The sequence below is a fragment of the Lissotriton vulgaris genome, chromosome 9 (genome assembly GCF_964263255.1).
Source record: "Lissotriton vulgaris chromosome 9, aLisVul1.2, whole genome shotgun sequence".
Classification (NCBI taxonomy): domain Eukaryota; kingdom Metazoa; phylum Chordata; class Amphibia; order Caudata; family Salamandridae; genus Lissotriton; species Lissotriton vulgaris.
The window spans coordinates 773,780,190-773,799,995 of NC_141697.1; the positions used below are offsets into that span (position 1 = coordinate 773,780,190).

Genomic DNA, 19,806 nt, shown 5'->3' on the forward strand with positions numbered 1-19,806 from the left:
TGACATCACCAATTTAACACTAAGAGGGACTAAGTCATTGAGGGAGTCAACCTTGAGAGAGAGCTCTGCCACTTCCAGACATCATGAGTAATAACTTGGGGGTATAAGCTGATGGACTTGGATGTTGCTCATTCTAAGATATATGATTAATTAATGGAAATTATCACCAATATATTTTCTAATTAATTAGTTGGGAGAGATTGTATATAGGTAGGGAGTCTTGTGGAGGTACTTTGGGGAAGTTGGTTTTATTACCAGGTGTAATAATATTCATGGATTGATGTGGAAATTGTAGAGTCAATATCACATGAATGATATGTATGTTTTAAATTTGTAGCCATGATGAAGTCCCAACGGGACGAAAAGCGTTGGACTGCTTCTGACTTAAAAAGTATCGATTGAATAAAAATTGGATGGATTGAATAAAAATTGGATTCAAACACAAACACAGGAATGACTACCTTGAAGTGGGAATTATAATGAACTATTGAAGAAATATTACAATTTTGGAAATTTTGGAAAGAATAATTACAGATGGACTTCTTTAGGCTCCTTTTTCCTTTGAGGTTGGAATATGTATTGACATGACCCATGGGCAGTGGGACCACATAAAAGTTGAGTGTCTGTGTGTAACAATTGACCTTTTAAAATAGTCTTTCAGTGCGGCCTCTGAGTCCACACTGCTATTTTGTTGATTTGTTGAGCATTTGTGAATGCCTTTATTTACATTTATTGGTACATTAAAGACAGACCTACTGGCCTTGCCAGTGCCTGTCAAAAATGCTGATGCTACGAGTTGCCAATGTTTTGCAACTGTAAGGGCTAAATAGGGAGGCCACGTCACTCTAGGTCATTCCGGAACCTTCTCTTGTCAATTCAGGTATGTTAGTCTAATTACTTCAAGTGAAGTAAAACAAGAATACAACACCTAGAATGCATTAGTGCACCACAGAAAAGTCAAGGACAGGAAATTGTCCATAATGGTTAGAGAATGGTGATCAACACTAGGTCTAAAGAAGAGGAGAATCCATCTTTAATATCTTGAGCTTTGTATATATATATATAGTGAGTGAAAGTGAGCATAGTTCTAATCCTGTGCATCTGTCATACTTTGCAATTGATTCAATCTGGCCAATGAAGAGAGGTGGGGATCGAGATGCGAGGCTTCGTCTTCTCGAAACCAGGTACATCCTGGAGTTAGATACTAAACAACCTCATGGGCTGAATGCGACGGAGGATCTGTATACTTGTTTGTGAGTCGCTTGTTGATTCACTACATTTCAGAGTCCTTCTACATTATATCTCATTAGGGCGTTCCTGTGGGTACCATAGAAACACAATGTAATCTAAAAACTTGGGTAAACCTTAGTCAGGAATGTCTTGAACCGACATTTATAACAGCTCATACTGTCCAAGGTTGTGTCTGGACTCAGGATATTGAAATAATCTTCTGTAGCTTGTTTTGCACTAGCAGTAGTGTAATTGTTTGCATTTGATGAATTTTTTCCCTAGCATTTAGGTGCCGACTTTTACCTCACATATTTGATTATAAGAGCTTTGTATTAAAGAAGGCAACCCCGGAGGTGTATCTGGGGGTACTACCACCAGCTCCATATTTGAAAAACAGTATTTTTAATTTTAAGTTAGCACTTGCACCTGCACTTTTTTAGGATTAATTTCTTGCACTTCTTTACTTGCCGGTAACAAAAAAACAAAAAATCAGAGCAATTTTCTATTGGTCTTAGCCCACTGGGGCTCAATTTTTTCCATTATTCACTGCACATTCGTGGATGTGAGGTTATTTGTGAGACCAAAAATTACATGAATTAAGTAGGTGATTGATTTTATTACCCTTACTTATTGTCTTACCTGTATTCATACAGAAATGCATATTAGAATTTTTAAAATATTTAAATACTTATTTATATATTTTATAGGTTGGTCGTTTGTGTACTGAATATTGTAATGCAAACTTACATTTCAATGTATAACATGTGAATGTAGTACTTTTCCATGTCGTTTGTACCAATTTGAAAATTGCCGGCGCATTTGCACTTTAAATATCGGCATTGGCTCTTAGCAACTCGCCATGTGATCAAGCTTTGTGAAAGGCGAAACGCGTAATGGCGGCGGCAGGCTTGCTGGAGAAAATAAAACACCTTGATTAAGCACATACTAATGGGTCTGCTCTTTCGTCATTGAAGTTCTGAGCTGGAGCGGCTGTTGCAGTTCGAGTGGTGAATTTACGTATATGTATATATATATATATATATATATATATATATATATATATATATATATATACACCTACACCCCCCTCTCTCTCTCTCTCTCTCTCTCTCTCTCTCTCTCTCTCGTCTGTTTAATGTAGATTATCATGTAAGTGTTGAAAGGCACTTGTGGAACAGAATGCGATTTTCACTGCTTCGCTAAACGGTATGAAAGGACCCCAGAACGAATTCCGGCACTTAGAGAAATCGGGGTTGCCAGATGCGTCTCTGATAGTGGCGTGTGTGCGCAATTATTCCTATTGGAATTGCATAGCCTTTTTTATACCCAGGCTGCTACTCAGTTCATGATAATCAAAACAGGCTTGTTACTGCGTTGCCCCTACAGCCATGAGTTATTCACTCCATAAAGCTATTCATACAGGTGCTGTGTCCTATTCATTCAGTTAACTTCAGAAGAATGAGAGACTGGTTAGCCCTTCATGATGTTCGAGACTCTTACCTGGAGGTTACACAAAAAATCTGCAGGCGTTTGATTAACTCATTTTGTTATTTAACCTTCTCTGGAGTACTGGCCAATCAAAGGTAAAGGCCTACATGCTTGTAGCCCTCCCCAGAAAAGGTTAAGGATATCCTTAATGCAAAGCCTCCAGACATGGCGGTGGCCTCATCCCAACATAGTGCTGTCTGCTCAGATGTGTCTTTTTAAGACCGTAAACCTGTCACATCCAGCGATGTCATGATGGCTTCAAGCTTAGGCTGGCTGGAGAAGGGCTCAGTTCATTTTGGAAACCACAACATATAGTGGGTACTCTTCCGTGTGAAGGGCTGTTTATTGATTCACCTCTGCATTTCTGCGACTGGCAGAAGACTAGGAATTTTACTTAGAGGGCTCCTTCCAAGTTCCAGACCACATTTGTGTGCTTGATATAAGGAATCAAGATAAAGCTATGGAAAGCTACCCCTGTTCCATTTCTAGGGGAGACAGCTTCAGTAGCTCTGACTTGTATGTGTAAGCACAGATGAACACACACATTCACAGTTGCTTTTTGGCACACTAAAACCAAGCCGAATGGCTATGTCAGTGCTCCGAAAAAACAGTACCTGACAATGATTGCTTACAGGCGATAACGCATTGAGTTAGAAGTAGAGGGATGACTGAGTTTACCATTCTGAAATAAAATAGTTCCTCATGCATTCCAATGCAAACTTTTGCTAGATGGTGTAATGGCACACCAAACCACCCAAGGTTTTAAGTGGGTTGGGGTCCTGTCGGGTCTGAGCGCTGGCGTTATTAAAAGGGCCTCTGAAATCGGTCCCTTTCGGGCTCTCTAGTTTCCCCTCAATTTACCCAGCCGAAAAATGGCAAAAAACGGGGGACAGACGCCCATTGTGAGATCTGCATCGGGTGAAATGTGAAATACTGTGTTTTTGGAAAAACAGAACTGTCAGACCAACCGATTCTGATATAGAGACGTGTAGAATAGCGACAATAAAAATAGATGTCTTTCTTTTTCAGTTTTTATGGTTTCTCCTACCACACTTTTGAGCAGGACTGTGGTCAAGTCTCAAAATCAAAGACCAAACTCAAATAAAGAGTAGGCCTGGGCGGTAAAGTCTGCTCTGCTCGCGGAATTTGCGGAATTTTGGCAATTCTGCGTTCCGCAGAGAATGTGGAATTGCCCAAAATTTCACGATCCGCGGCGTAGCAGAGTTTTGTCCTATTTCACGCTTTTAAAATGCGTGTTTACACGTCCGGGAGCGGCTGACCAGGATCCCTGCATTTGCGGACAAGTTTTCCTATCTGTTTGCATCCGGCCGCGCGATCCTGCAAAAAGTTTGTGATCGCGAACACTTCATTCAGACACGCCATTCGACATCCGCGTTCGCGAACAGGAAACACGCATTGCGAGCGGGCAGGACAAGGGAAACAGGATGGACGTGACTGCATGGGCAAGTCCGTGAGATATTAACCCCCGAGCACGCAAACAGCGTCCCCAAACAAGAAAAACGCATCGCGAATGGGCGAAACAAGCAATTCCGCGTGCTCGCTGAGATTTTTTACGATTTTGCGGAACTTTGTGAAACACGACTACGCAAATTACGCCCACCCCTAAAGTCGGAATCGTTTTCAAATGGGACATTGCACTTTTCCCCTATGATCCGCGGCGGCATGTTTTTTCATTTTTATCTTTATTGTGCCCAGTTTCTGGACTGTGCTGTGTTGTCCTTGCACCTTCCAGCAGCTCAGGCAGGATGCTCTTTTTTAGAATTTTCTGAGACACTGGATTTTAGACTCACTTGATTTAGGCTTAAGTTTAATATCACAGGCCAGGCCCCTTGTAAAGAGCTCCTGGTCATGCCTCCATGGTCATGCCGCATTTAGAGACCCTCCAGTTTTTTATACCCCACTTAAAGCCCTTAAGCAACCAACAGCATGATGTGAGGAAGAAATACATCTGTGGTCTGAGCCAAAATCCACTCTTTATGTAATTTAAAGAATTGGTATCGGTAGGTCTGGCAGACACCTGCACTATCAAGCCAGTCCTTGAAACGTCGTCCTGAAGGTAATTGGTATACGTTTCACAAAATAGTTAATGAAGTCTTGGTTTGTTCGTATGTTATAACAAACAGCTTGTTGTGAACTCGGCCAGGTTATGAAGCATCCAAAGTGCTTCTCGATTTTCCATGCTAGGGAATACTTTCCTTGGTGATTAGTGGTTGGCCTTTGGTGGCAGTATGAACTGAGAGGTGTTCTGAAATTTAACTCTCCTACCATCGAAATAGAGCGGGTGACCTCAGTACTTAACCTTTTTCCTTAACATGCGCTTGTTTGTGTGAGTAGGAGTGTGTGTGCATGAATACAAGAGCGATTCGCACCATGCTTGGGATCCTTGGAACTCCGTATGTTCATGCTAAACTGTGCACTATTTACAATGAAAATCCTCCTGCTGGTGTTTCTTTGTTGTGAGTCATTTATCATGCGTTATTCCAGGCTCAGAAGAATCTTTTTTTTCCCTTTGCCCCAAACCTTACATCTTTTCTTCTAGCCCCAGTCTTTTTTAATTTGCAGGGCTTTAGGGTTAACTGCAAATGGAGATCTGCCAGTTTAAGGAAAAACCAAATGTATCACCATTTTATTTTTCATCCCCGTCCCGAACAGAGCGTCAGGGCGGGTCCGCTGCTGAGTGACTGTAGCAGGGGGGGAGGTGGGCTGCCATCCACACAGGCACACTTTAAACATCTCTTACCCAGCTGTTTTAAGCTGGATTAGAACAAGTGCAAGGCTTCAAAGTGCAGTGAAGCACAGAGTGAAGCCGCCCCCTCCAGTCAGGGCACTGATGTCATGCAGCATGAGAGCAGTACCAGGATTGATCAAGGGAGTTCCTGCATCCACTTTCTGTGGAAAGAAGCGGACCGGGGACATGGCGTTCAGTAAGTTTTATTTATTTTAATTTTATTTTGCACATCCCCCCTCCGTAGATGCCAGCCGCCACTGGGTAAAACATGATTAAGGCTTCCGGCTTTCCGTTTTTACAGATTTTTACAGATAAGTACAGACCGGCAACAATGTGTTTTCTGCCTATACTTATTTTTAAAAGCAGAAAAATACTGAAAATTGTACTTATTTTGAGAGACTCTCCATGTTAATTTTCATTAATTCTAGGAAACAGCTGAGCACATAGACAGCATGGAGAGGTAAAAAACAGGATGAGATTTCCTTAAATACAGGCATGTGCTAACATATTTGTAGTACATCACTAATATGTATGTGTGAGTGTAGTCATTTGTTATACATGGCTACTTAATTTGCTTAAACATGACAGGCACCCATTTATGAGTGCACGTCCAAAAGTTAAATAAACATGGTTATGTACCATTTTACAGTGCCATTCATTTTTTTAAAAACACCAAATAAATATGGATAAACACCAATGCGATTGCCAAAAAATAAATATGGGTAAATAGAGACGGAAATGTTACAAAAATAAATACTATAAATCTGGGAGCCCTAAACATGATACATCGGATGTTAAGTGCATAGGAAACCTTTCTATGCTGGATTTGACTCTGTTGAGCTCCTGCCAAGAATATGAAAGATAGCACCTTCTCTAATTGGAAACTAGGCCCATGTCCTTCTGCAGGAAGTCAAATATACCTTCATAATCTTGCTCCAGTAGGTCAGTATTTTCAAGACCTCTAATTGACCTATAGGTTCTGTGCTTGTGGTCCTCTGAAAGTAGAACCGACTGTCTGGATGTTACCCTTTTGTCAGGATTGAGAACTTCTTTGAATATAAGACTGTGCTGTCATTTTTTGGAGAAAGGACTGGTACTTTTCAGACATTAATTGCTCAACTGTTAGAGCTGGGCTCTTCTGGTTTCTACTTTGTTATTTTTATTCCCAACAGTATTCTGGTAAAGAGGAATTAAAGAATATATTTTTTTTAAATTATTCTGCCATAACATTCACCTTGCTCTAAATATATAGAGGTATGCCATATGTAGTCGCCCTCTCCTACAGTAAGCCTTGCCTGTGTGACCTCAGTTACCGCTGGGGATTTGAGGAAAGTAGGCAAGTCTTGGCAAATTATTGCAAACAACAGTATCAGGTCCTGGATCAGTAAGGGGAAAGAGCACCAGGGCATAGAAAAGGCAGCAACCGACTCTGGTAATCTTGAGTCCTCCTATCTGCCACTTGACTGCGCCAAAAGGCCCGTATGTGTGTGTAGGAGAGCGAAATCTGATTAATATAAAGAAATCCAGGAAGGGGATATACGATGAAGAATGAAAGGGTGATTTGAATTCCCAGTGGTGGTAGGGGGCAGGCAGCAGAGAGACTGATGGAAGCTGTTTGAAGAGTGGGAAGGATAACGATTGAAAAAGAAAAAATCAGGTTTTAAGTTTACCCAGTCCAAGTATTCACACCAGGGTTATATATCTGACGGACCTAAGGATAAGTCGCTGAACCTAATCCAATGCTTTGTATGCTAGGCAAATGCTTGGACCAAAGGGCACTAATGAAATCTGCTAGTTTTTTGACTTAGCATAAATAATTGCCAAATCAAGTATCTAGAATCGTGATAGCAAATTGGACCCAAAACACGAAAAAACGGGTATATGATGTGAATAACCTGAGCTATGGCCAAGCTTGCTGACCGCACTCACTGTGCTGCAGAAGAAAGGGTAAAGGGCCTTTACCTCAGTCATTGCTAGTTGCATCCCAGTCAACTAGCAATGACTGGGATGCAATAATATTGACCATAGAAGCCAAATCTTAAGCTCAACTACAGTGAAATCACAATCTAATATGGAGGAAACTGCAGCCTAGGCCTGAAAGGGGCTTTCTTACCCCTGCATTGGCCCGATGTGGCCCCTGGAAAGGATGGTGTTTGATATCACAGAGAAGCTATGGGACACTGCTGAGTGGGAAACAGCATTTGCAACGCGGTCATTGCCAAGCATTACACTTACCACTCATCCATTACAACGCATATGCCTTTACCACTCACATTTTTACTTTGCATATGCCTTTACTACGCATGCCTTGGCAAAGAAATTGTAGGTATTTTGCAGGTAAGTGTGTGATACATATGTGTGTGTGTGTATGTGCGTGTGTTTGTGTGTGTGAGTGTGTGTGTATATATACCAACTGGCGGTCGCAAGTAGGTAATTATAGTTAGGACCTTGTTTCTATAGAAAAAGCGTTTTTTCTTTTACCAATATCGTTGAGGTCGCTTGACAAATTGTTGCAAAATTTTCAAAACTAACGGGGCGATCAGGTCAGCTGCTGTGTTGAACGTTTCAGGGTGATTCATAAAGCGGGGGCAGAGAAAAATGGAGCTTCCAAAACACGTCTTCCTGAAAGCTGGTTGAAGGCCCAGCCCTCTTTCTCCACCACTCTGCAAACGTGACTGCTAGTTAAAACACTTTAGAAATTCAATAGAAAAACAAAGGTTACAGGGACATTATAGTTAGGAATTAGCATTTTTTTAAACCTTAGAAATTCACTGAAAAAAAACAAATGTTACAAGGACATTATAGTTAGCAAATAGAAGTAAAAAAACTAGAAATTCACATTATAGTTAGGGTCAGATTTTACTCATACAAAACCAGAGAAATTTAGCTGTTATAGTTTGATAAGTTAACTATAACTCGTGCCCACTCAACGCACTGCTTATGACCTCAGATATTACATCACTGATGACATGGTCAGTGACATCACTGAGGACATCTCAAATGATATCAGTGATGACATCATCCACAGTATATCTGACACACCCACTCACACCCCTATAGAATCTTTTTGTACACCCACTGACACTCTCACACAACCATTCACAAACCCATTCAGAGTTATATCAGTACTTACACACCCACTCACTGATACAGTGATCTGCACACATCCACTCGCTCACCCATACTGCCACTCATGCACCCACTCACTCACTAATATAGCCATTGACATACCCACTCATATAGCCATACATGCGCTCACACATTGAGTGAATAACCCATAGAACTACTCACACACCTAGACACTCACCCATATAGTCAATCACATAGCACTTACTCACCTAGTTACACAGCTACCCACTTACTTACTCATACAAATAGTAACACATTCACGCTCAGCTATACACTCAATGACAGAAGCATGCACTCATTCATATAGCCAGTGACATTCACTCATTCATGCATACAGTCACTCATATACCCTGTCACTCACGTATATTGCCTTTCACATACTCAGTTTCTCGCCCATACTGCCACATGCACTATTCGGTTATTTACACAAAACCACCATAAAAGCACAATTTAATAAAAACATCATTTAAACCAAATATCTAAAAAAACACTTATCCAGAAATATAAGACACAGTTAATCTGGTGCAAAGATTTACAACAATTCTAGGCATTTTAACCCTCCATACTGTTTCTAGATTTCAGGACGAATTTTAAAAAGCTGATTACAAATAAAGTGCATTCGTGATTTAGCAGCTGTAAATAACAAAGTGCAGGTCTAACCTGGGTAAAATTCAATTATTTGAGAAGAGGCTTAAGATAAACCCTCCGAGGTATATCATAAAACGGACAAATAAATAAAAAGTGCACCAAGTCCTGCGGAGACACATGGTCGCAGCCGCAGGACGGTAGCACTTGGCCTTGGTGGCTACCTTTTGGAACAGCTAGCAGTAAATGAAAAAGGCCCAGACGCAACCTAATTAACAAAAAACGGTCAAAGCTCGACATTGGCCAGGACAAATAAGGTTCCAAGCTGAATGTAGTTTGTAAAACAACATATTTTCGAACTCTGCTTTTGTTTAGTTCCGCCTCCTCACGCTGTAGATTCTGCGAGAGAGAAAAGGTATTCTTTACGAACTCTACGTCAGCTACGGTGATAGAGTCAGGGGTCGAGAAAAGTTCAGGGCGCCCCAATCCGAGGAAGCAGTTTTTCAGGTATTTTAGCCACGGGATTTTTAACCTATTATCCTGTGATAAAGCTTCTCTCAAGAGCTGGTGATTTAACGGTAGGTCCTTATTAAGCCAGCATTTCAACCAGCATATTAAAGGCCGTAGTGCTATGATGTCACTTAAATAGGGAGAACCTAATTCTTTGTGCACTATAAAATTGACAGTTCCCCTCGGAACCCCCAACAGCTGTTTTCAGGAAATTATTTTCAGATACCACCAGATCATTAACAGCTGTATGCCCCCATAACTCGCTTCCATAACAGCCTATCGCCACGCTCTTGGCCACTTTGCTACAACTATTACCCTCTAATCAACTAATCTTCCTACAGAACCTTTAATTTCCTTGCTCGTCCAGGGGTGAACTTATCTACCCGTTCGCTTTCAGCCTGAATTGCGGATGTCAACAACTATAAAATTTGGTAAGCCATGGCAACATCTCGGCAACCCTGACCACATAAATCTAATGGATGTTCACTACCTTAGCCAAAACCAGCTGCAGCAAGTACAACTGCATGCCCGTGAAGGACAAATGTACCCTGTACCCCAGAAAAATTCGACATCCTCATAAACACCCTACCTACACCAACCTCCCTACAAAAGGAGATCCTCTCCTTGTTGCGCCTCCTCATGGCCTTATCTATAGCTGCTAGACAATGTGCCCCTCGCCAAACTCTCCTGGGTACGAACTCCGTCGAAAGGACATGGCACCCTGCAAGTTTATCTCCTTCAGGTCCTCCTCATTTCTTTTAGTAAGGCTAAACCTTTCTTTATCACCAAATTGTTTTCACCTAAATGCAGCAGCAAATGTCTGGGCACCTGCCCCCAACCAACAATCTATTCAAACGTTGTATTAGCTCCCTCATGCTTCCTTTCCCATGCCAAGTGATAGTATAAGTGCCAACATTAAAGCCCAAATTCAACCCTTGTGTATTGGACTAAACCTGCCGCTCAGCCTACTTTATGACGGAGAGGCTCACAGTCCACATATTCAAACCAACAGCCAAGGGCCAGGAATGAAACCAACAAAACAGAAACACATTTTGACAGCCTGCATGTATCTCAGCAATTTCCCCCCAAAATAATGTTGAAAACAGTTTGATAACCATATTCCCAAACCCACTATAATTTCCCAACTCCCACCCTGCCAACCCTCTTCGGTTGCCATCCTGATCCGAAAAGAATGTGTACGGAAACCCCTTGAATCCAGGCCAATAAGCACCAGTGCCTTGCACAATATCACTGATAACTGTAACACGATCACTGGCTTACCACGCCTGTATTGAAAGATGTTTGTTGTGGAGTGAGTACACCGTTTCTTGGGGCCCGACCCCAGTCGGGGGCCCGCCACGTCCAATTACAGCAGAACTGTTAAACTACCTGGACAGAGACGCTGCCTTGGGTAAGGGGAGGGACAAACAAATGCTGACATATGAAGGGTCGACCATTTCACTCTATCTGGATTAGACCGCTAGGGTACAGGAGGAACGACGACAATTTGTGACAATGATAAAGCAGCTATGCGAGATCGGTCTGGACTATGCAATGCTGTACCCAGCAAAACTATGGGTCAACAAACAAGGACGCTCTCACGTCTTTACAGACCCGAAGGCTCTGCAGAAGACACTTAAAGATTGGAACAGGGAACAACGAAAGAGCTCGGAATGGCAACTACTGGATGAGGCGGCCGGAGGATCGCTTGATGAACAGGACTGAGTCTGGCTTAATTACACACTCCCGATAAGTATTGTGAGAGATGAGGGCGTGGGGAGGGGAAATGTGTTCGGATTGTATATATTGCTATGCTGGGGGGGGTCAGTTATTCAGAATCCCATATGTAAATCTGTGCAGGGGCTAACCACTAAGGTCTAGTATACTGATGTTAGAAGGTGTATCAGGGACTCTATTTCAGCCTCAGCATTAGACACATGAGCCACCCAAAGGGATGCAAGACTCTAGCATGGGAAAAACATTTGGTTGCGGTGTGGTGTTCTGGCCTGCATAGCTGTGACACGATATATAGTGGGGGTTGTGACATTACAAATCGGTGTGTGGGGGTCGGAACGGGGGGTAGCTGATGTTCGGCTATTAGTTATATATGGAGCGACCTCTGCCCACAAGTGACAAACACTACCACTGTTGACTAATGTTGGGAAGGGAGGGGGGAGGAGTGGGTGGTCCTTTTAGGGGATGCTATGTGACGAGATGTGGGTAGTCTGCTGTGGGTGGGGGGAGGAGAGGGAAGGGAAGGGACAATGTTATTTTTGAGGTTGATGAGGTCAGCCGAATTGTTGTGTGATGCACGTCACAAATGTCAGCTACAGGGCTCAGCCCACAATGTGTTGCGCAAAAGACAGGATGGCAGCGACTAGTGGGGTTACTGCTCCGAGATCTATAGATTCCCCCAGGGTGCTGTTGTGGAATGTGAGGGGCCTAAATGACCATCCCAAACTCCACAAAGTGTTGAACTATCTAACTAGACATAATATCGATGTTGCCTTATTACAGGAGACGCATCTCCCACTGCATAACCCAATAATGCACTCCAGGGACCTTGTGGGCAACACACGCAAGAGGCGTAATGACATGAGTTAACCCCAGATCTGACCACACGATACGACAGCTGACGGCAGACACAGGTGGTCGGTATGTGATCTCCAAATGCCAGAGTAAGGCAATTGGATCTACAACTATGGTCCCAACTATGATTGCCCAGGGTTCTTTGCCACATTAGCAAACACGGTGAGTGTTTGCAGGGTGACACAAATTCTCCAGGGCGGTGACTTCAACCTGGTTAGGAACCCGGAATCGGACAGATCAGGGGACCCGTTCAGGAGGCCAGCGACGGAGGCCTGAGATATAGAAAGAGTCCTGATTAGCGAGGGCCTCACTGATGTCTGGAGGGAGCGGTATCCACAAGATGGGGGTTTCACACACTATTCTGCTTTCTATAACCTACATACACACATTGACTACTGGCTGGCAGCGAAGTCTCTCATGTCTCAGATATGCACTTGTCAGGTTTTGCCGTGCACTCTGTCGGATCACTCACCACAATTGCTGGTCTTGTCCACCTCTAAGAAAACAATCCCACCATTCATGTGGCGTTTCCCTCCTTACTCGCTGTTGGACCCTCTCTTTAAAGAAGCGTTGGCAGAAGCTATAGATACATTTTTTGCTACTAATATAGGATCAGTCGACAGTTTTCAGTCGGTATGGGAGGCTTTTAAAGTGTACATCAGGGGGGTGGCCATGACTAAACACTCGGGGGTTCTTCTCTCCATACGTCAGAGATTGTCGACTCTGGAGCGTAAATTGTCAGTCGTCCAGGGAAGGCGGGGAGACACAGATACTACAGGATGTGGGCTATTACGCTGTGTAAAGTGCCTTATGTATATACGCAGCTGGCCTCAGGGTTGTAGGCGAACTGCTGTGTATGTCTGTGACACCTTGTATATTAAACTTGTTAAACAAACAAAACCTTGTAATGAAAGATCTTCTCCTTCTGTACTGACCGAGGTTTAAGAGCCAACCCATATTAAACTGGGAAAAACTTGGCTCCGGGGGGTAAACATGCAGCAGAACCCTCTTTTCCTGACCTCCTTTGGTTTGTTTTGGACTGTAAAGCCAAATCCTTAGCCCTTCCGCACACAATAAACTTCTCCCAGAATGTCCCCTGGCTCCCTTTATCCCCCAAAAGCTCAGGCACCCGAAACACACACAAAAAATACACGTCATCAGTGTGGAAAACAACACCATCTCACTGCCTATGTGACAAATTCCCTGCAATACCTCAAGCACTTTGCATAGGATGCTCAAAGTCAAAGGCCTCTTCTTTGAACCCAATCAGCCCCTCTCCCTGGACCACTCTTCCAAGATCCTTTTGCCGAGCTCGCCCACAGAAGGAGCATAGGCCCACCACAGCTTATCCATAAGGGCTGTACCCACCAAATTCACTGAAATTGTCAACCTGGACTGGTCTTTTTCAATCAATGTCATGATTATTTGCACTTCATCCTCCACCCTAGCCCATGAATCTGTCCTCCTGTGAGCCCCCCCTTCTAAGAACTCTGCCCAAGCCTGAGAGTATACACTGTCCTCATGGATACTGCTAGCTAATCCTCTACTAATTGTAGCATCCCTTTTTTCCTATTGTCCATAGATATTGAGGCATTCTGGTCCTGACTCGGTCCACCTAAGTGGCAAGGCATTGAATCTCTCCCTAATCTAGACCCGAACTGCAAAAAAAACTACCGTCCTATATCGCTCCTGCCATACCCTATAAAGATCATAGAGTGGTGGGTCAGCAGATCCCTTGCCCTCTTCCTAGAAACCAACAACATCCTGGAAGAGGAGCAATTCGGTTTCAGACCAGCTCACGGAACCGAGTCAGCTCTGCTGACAGTTCTGGATGACCTGCGAATGAGGGCGGACAGGGGGGAATCAGCAATCCTAATTCTGCTGGACCTGTCCGCCGCATTCGATACGGTGAGCCACGACATCCTGCTGACAAGACTAAAAAACATTGGACTCGGCGGAGTGGCGCTCGATTGGTTTCACTCCTATTTAAAAGACAGATGGCAGGCAGTAACCATCCCCCCATATCAGTCGGAATTTGTTAAAGTCCCACATGGCGTCCCACAAGGGTCCGCAATCAGTCCGATACTTTTTAATATATATATGCAACCCCTGTTGGGCATTATCAAGGCCCACGGTATTAGCGTGATCAACTATGCGGACGACACGCAGCTGATGATTTCCCTTGATGGTGCCCAGGCCAACTCACTCACGGCTTTCCATACCTGCATGGCAGAAATGACACTCTGGCTAAACCAGAACTCACTACAATTTAATAGTGATAAAACGGAAATAATGCACTGCGCAGTTGGCAGAATTACCAGAAGTCTACCCACCGATTTCTGGCCCTTGGACTCGGGGGAGTCTTTAACCCCAGTGAAATCAGTGAAGAATCTCGGAGTCAGCTTTAACGACTGTCTGAGCTTAGAGACCAATGTCAACAAGCAGATGAGTAGCTGTTTTGCTTTAATGAGAGGACTGCGAAAGCTGCTACCCCTCTTACCAGCGCAGGTCAGAACCACCATAGTTAGGAGCACCATTCTCAGCCGCCTGGATTACTGTAATGCTCTACTTCTGGAATCCCCGGCCTATTTGATCTCCAGACTGCAAAGCATCCAGGCGGCAGCAGCGAAGCTGGCACTCTCCCGAGAGCGAAGATCCTCTACCACCCTCGCTCTAGCCGATCTTCACTGGCTACCTGTACATCAAAGGATCTGCTTTAAATCCCTCTGCATTGTCTTTAGGGCAGTACACGGAATGGGCCCCCGACCACTTCAAACGAAATTCAAATGGTATATACCCACACGGTCCCTCCGTTCCTCATCTTCCAACCTGATAAGCATACCCAGGATCAGGAAAGCCACTTATGGTGGCAGAGCTTTCAGCATAGCCGCAGCCCATCTGTGGAACAAATTGCCTATCGACATCAGGAAAACAGACGAACTGATGGCTTTCCGTAAAAAGGTGAAAACATGGCTCTTCCCCAAAGTTTAATCTCACCAGAACTTTATTCTATCCCCCTCCTCTGATGCACAGTATTTTCAGCAATATGTACACAGCGCCAGGATGCCCGTAGGGTTGCAGAAGCGCTCTACAAATGCTATAAATAAATAAATAAATAAGAATGTGACAAAGCATCTGCAGTGTCATTGTCCACACCTGGCACATGTCTGACTCTTAATACAACATCATAGTGTAGGCATTTCCACACAAACACCCTCAACAACCTCAAGAGAGTGTATCCCTCTCCGACGACTGTTGACTACTTCTACCACTGACATGTTATCTAGTCGAAAAAGAACCTTCTGGTGCACTGTCCTCCCCACAATGTCACCACTACCACCAGGGAAGAAAATTCCAAAGACACAATGCTGCCACCCCTTTTCCATAATGGCAGCCATTCCTCAGTTCACCAGTGACCCTGCCAATACAGGCCAAATGTAAATCCTCAAAACGTCTGTGGATCCCAGTCCACCTCTGTCAAAGCTGCTAGGTGGATCCAGTTAAAAGACTGGAGAAAAACTCAACACATCCTCAAGTCCTCCTTAACCCCCGATGGCAACCTTACATGATGGTCTGGCAATGGCAGACCTGAGAGGGTCGACCCCAATCTCCTACAGAAGGTCCTCCCTGCTCTCACCACCCTGCATGCAAAATTGAAATGCCACAAGAGGACTTGCACCTCTTTCACTGTATTTTTCGCTTTTGACAACATCACATCCAGCAGCCGCTACAAGGTTCTTTTCTTATCCTCTGGCAATCTGGCCTCCATTATGCCTGAAACAATTTCGAAACAGAGAAATAAAATAATCGTAAAGGGACCTCCTGTTTTTTACAGAAGCCAAGGACACACCGAGGTCCCCCAGGAACTCCTGGAAACTGTACAGCAAACGGTGACAGTCTGTGTATCTGGGGTTCCCCTCGAACAAAAAGTCATGCAAGTAATGTGTCATGTGCTCTTGAACTGTGTAACTTATGCACAGCCTTTGTCAAGAGCTCTGAAGCACTCACAAGGTGTACATGATATAGATCAGCCCATGGGGAGCTTTATATCTACATGCTATTTGCCATCGAACTGAGTCAGGAGGGTGTACCTGCAGCATATGGGAGCCGGTCTTGATGTCAGTTTTTGCCATAAACACTCCATTGTCCTACTTGCTCCACCAAGGATAAAGCCAAATTGACAAATGAGTAAGTGACTGAAACCTGTTCCTCCAATATGAAATAATTCACAGACTGGCCCTCCGGCAATGAGAGGTATTGAATCAGCCTAAGCTGGCCATATGCCTTTTGGGGCACCACCCCAATGGGAGACACTATTAAGTCATTTATTGGCCACTCCTCAAAAAGGCCTGCCATTCTACTCTCTTTAATTTCTTTTAGTAGTTTGTCTCTCACTACTTTGCTTGCTAGCTGATTTCAAATTATCCACTCAGCATCTAACCTGGGGGCCCCGTAGCCTAGTCTGACACCCCAAGTAAAACTTTGTAACAAAATCCTAGCATCTTCCTTTCTATTGTAATGGGAAAGCCAAAATTTCAATCTGCCCAATTTAATGTGAATATGAACCATTCCCTGTAGTACCCTGTCCACCCCCTCCTGGTCTGTAGCCCCCTCCTGTCCCTGTTGTGATCTGCTGTTGTCTCTGCTCTGTGAATTACTGGATTGACTCCCGGCCCGAAGCAGTTAACCAATGCATGCCTGTCTGAGCACTTGGAGCATTCGTGCCGGAATTTACAATATTCCCTCATTCAGATCTCCATATTGAAATCCCAGCAAGCTTCCAATTGGTTAGCCCGACTTCTGCCTGCTCCTCCCACCCCACCCTGTGTGGGGTGCCCCTGAAAGGGCCAACACACAATATGTAGTTGCTAGCCGTAAAAACTGTTTTACCAACTTTACTTTTGCAGATCCCATTGTATGCTGCCATAGGTTCAAATCACTCTCCCCCAATGTGCCTCTGGGCCAAATGCCATATCGGCCCTGAACCCCTCATCGTACTGGACCCATGCATAACCACCATCATTTATTTGGGCTTTTCTACTGACATCCATGTATTTGAAAAGTGCGACTGACCTCTCGGGGTATTCTTTGCCGTGTACACTCGTGTACATAAGGAACTTTGCTGTCCAATTTTCATTGGTGACCACCTCTTTTGGCTGCTTGGACAGCTCAAATTCTTCTTCTTTTGAGCCTTATTTTGACCTTAGCTCCCTGTGTAAACGCTTCATCATATCTATATATTCTCCCTTCTACATCCTCTCCTTAGTGGCCACCATGAGGTGAGCTCTCAACTGTTTTGACGTCCCTATATATAGCAGTTTCTTTATTTTTAACTCTCTGGCTTGTCCGCCTTCCCCATTCCTCTACCTTGCATCTTGTTTTGTGTCCTTTTCAGCTTGCACTGACTTGCCTGTCCCTTTCACAGAAGACCCCAGCTGTTCCTTAACTAGCTCTGATGTCCTCTAGCTGCCTTGTGCTGTTTTATTTTTGTCCCATCCCCATTTAGCCACTTGCACATTGAGGACTGAGGGACACTGAGGACACATTGTGTTTGTCTGTACCAATGCCTGTCTGTGTCTTTGACGTAAAGAACTTTGCTCAAGTGGGCCTCATCGCTGACTAGAGACTCCCTTGCTTCTACACCCACTGATACCATTACAGTGGCATTCGCCCTGTTCCGCATTGGCTTACCTAGGATTAAAGTCGATGCCCGATCTTGGGCCTGTTGCATCTCTACTTCGTCTCTCCACATGGTTCCACCACTTCTGCCTTGGCTGTACTTGGAACCTGCATCCTGTAAGATACTAAAGCAAGATTGATTATTAGCTTCCCCTGCCCCGATTGCTGTTGCCACCCTTTCAATTCTACAAGCTGCACCTCATCCTCTTCACGCAATACACCTTCCTCCAAGCTTTTATCCTCGTAATCCATTGTGCATACATCATGTTGCACCACAACATTTTTAACCCACTTACACTGAGAGGCCATACCCTGCCCTTCCAGCCTCTCCGAGGATGATTAAAGACTCTTTCTGGGGGTTGTATTCCACCCTCCTGCACGTCACACTGCGGAGGCCACACCAGATCTTTTTCGGGCGATGATCTTGTCCACCGCTGCAGTTTAGTTAGCCGCCCTGGGCCATGCCTGCTCTTCACCTGAGGGCCAATAAGCTGGACTAAGCTCTACAGAGTCTGCCCCTGCTGGTGACCAGTGGGAGACAAGACAGGCCTGGTGTGCTGGTACGAACCAAAGACTGCAAAGCCCCTAACTAAGGCAAGCCTTGATCACTCCCTGAAATACTGCACCCTGCTGCCAAAAACACCTGAGGCCTGGTCTGTGTACTAAAACCCAGCCATGACTGTGGCCTGTAAATGGGATCCTCTGCCTCTCCTCTGACAGACCCCGGCCATGTACCCCCTTTACCTGATCTACTGTAAACGTTCATGTGGGTCCTAACTCCTTCTCCCACTGCATGTTGAAGTTCCCCAGGGCTCAAATATGTTTTCTGTTTCATGCTGGTCAGCCTCCTCATCCTTACTCCAAACCTACTTGGCTGCTGCTACTGCTAGCAGGACATCCCTGACTTGATCTGCTCCCCCACCCTTGGATCCACTAATTCACCCTGCGTAATGTAGTCCCCTACAAAGTTATCTGGCTTCGGAATATTCCCCTGAAGCTGTTCCCTGTTCAACCAACTGTCCCTGCCCCAATCTATGGAGTTCCATCCTCCCCGTAGTACCCCACTCATGTATGACTCTTTATCTAATGTGGAACACTGTACTTGGGTCTCACCACCCTCTTGTAACAGCTGTGCATAAACCTGCTGGAAATCTACTGAATCTGCCCCCTTCTCTCGTGCCTCAGCTTGACCTTACATATCATATGTCTGGTTTGATTCCCCAACCCCTCCTTCTTCACTCGCGCCTCTCTGGGGGCCAGAACGGCCTCCCGCCTAAACGTGCTGCTCCCCCTTCCCCCTAACCTTCTCAGAGGTCACACATGAATCCGCGGTGGCCCCACCCTTTGCTGTCACCAGCGAGGCCTTACCGAAGACGGGCAGGCCTCGTGCATAGCGCTCAATGTATTTTAGCTGGGGAGGTCCTCAGCGCTCCCAGCTGCTCCAGTTCCAGTCCCAAAGGCCACATAGGTCCACCTGATGCCTCCCGCAATTATTTCTAATTTCCAGGGACACTTTCTGTGTACAGGAGAGGCCCTTCCTGCTCACCTGGCACACATCATGCGTGGGGTCTGGCCTGGCAGGGAACACTTCAAGACTAGGGTGACCAACCGTCCGTAAATTTCATGGATCGTCCGTTATTTTAGTATGATGTTACAAGGCGTCCGTAATTTGAGGTCCCCAAATTACGGACGCCCTACAGACATCACACTAAAATCGAAAATGGGAAATTTCAGTAAGGTACTCCGTTTCCCTACGAGAGGCCCTGAGTGAAAACTTTAGCACCTATCTTTCAAACTGCCTGCAGCGGTCCCTCCGGGACCTCGCGCAGACTGTGGAGTGGCCCATT

At 44.7% G+C, this 19,806-nt stretch overlaps 1 protein-coding gene and 1 pseudogene across 1 annotated transcript in view; both read left to right on the forward strand.

Moving 5' to 3' along the window:
- LOC147692232 (neurexin-2-like) overlaps positions 1–19,806 on the forward strand; it is a 1,848,214-nt gene that overhangs the window by 259,842 nt on the left and 1,568,566 nt on the right. The gene's annotated exons all lie outside the window — the stretch shown is intronic.
- LOC147692233 (SLC35A4 upstream open reading frame protein pseudogene) overlaps positions 1–19,806 on the forward strand; it is a 61,248-nt pseudogene that overhangs the window by 32,748 nt on the left and 8,694 nt on the right.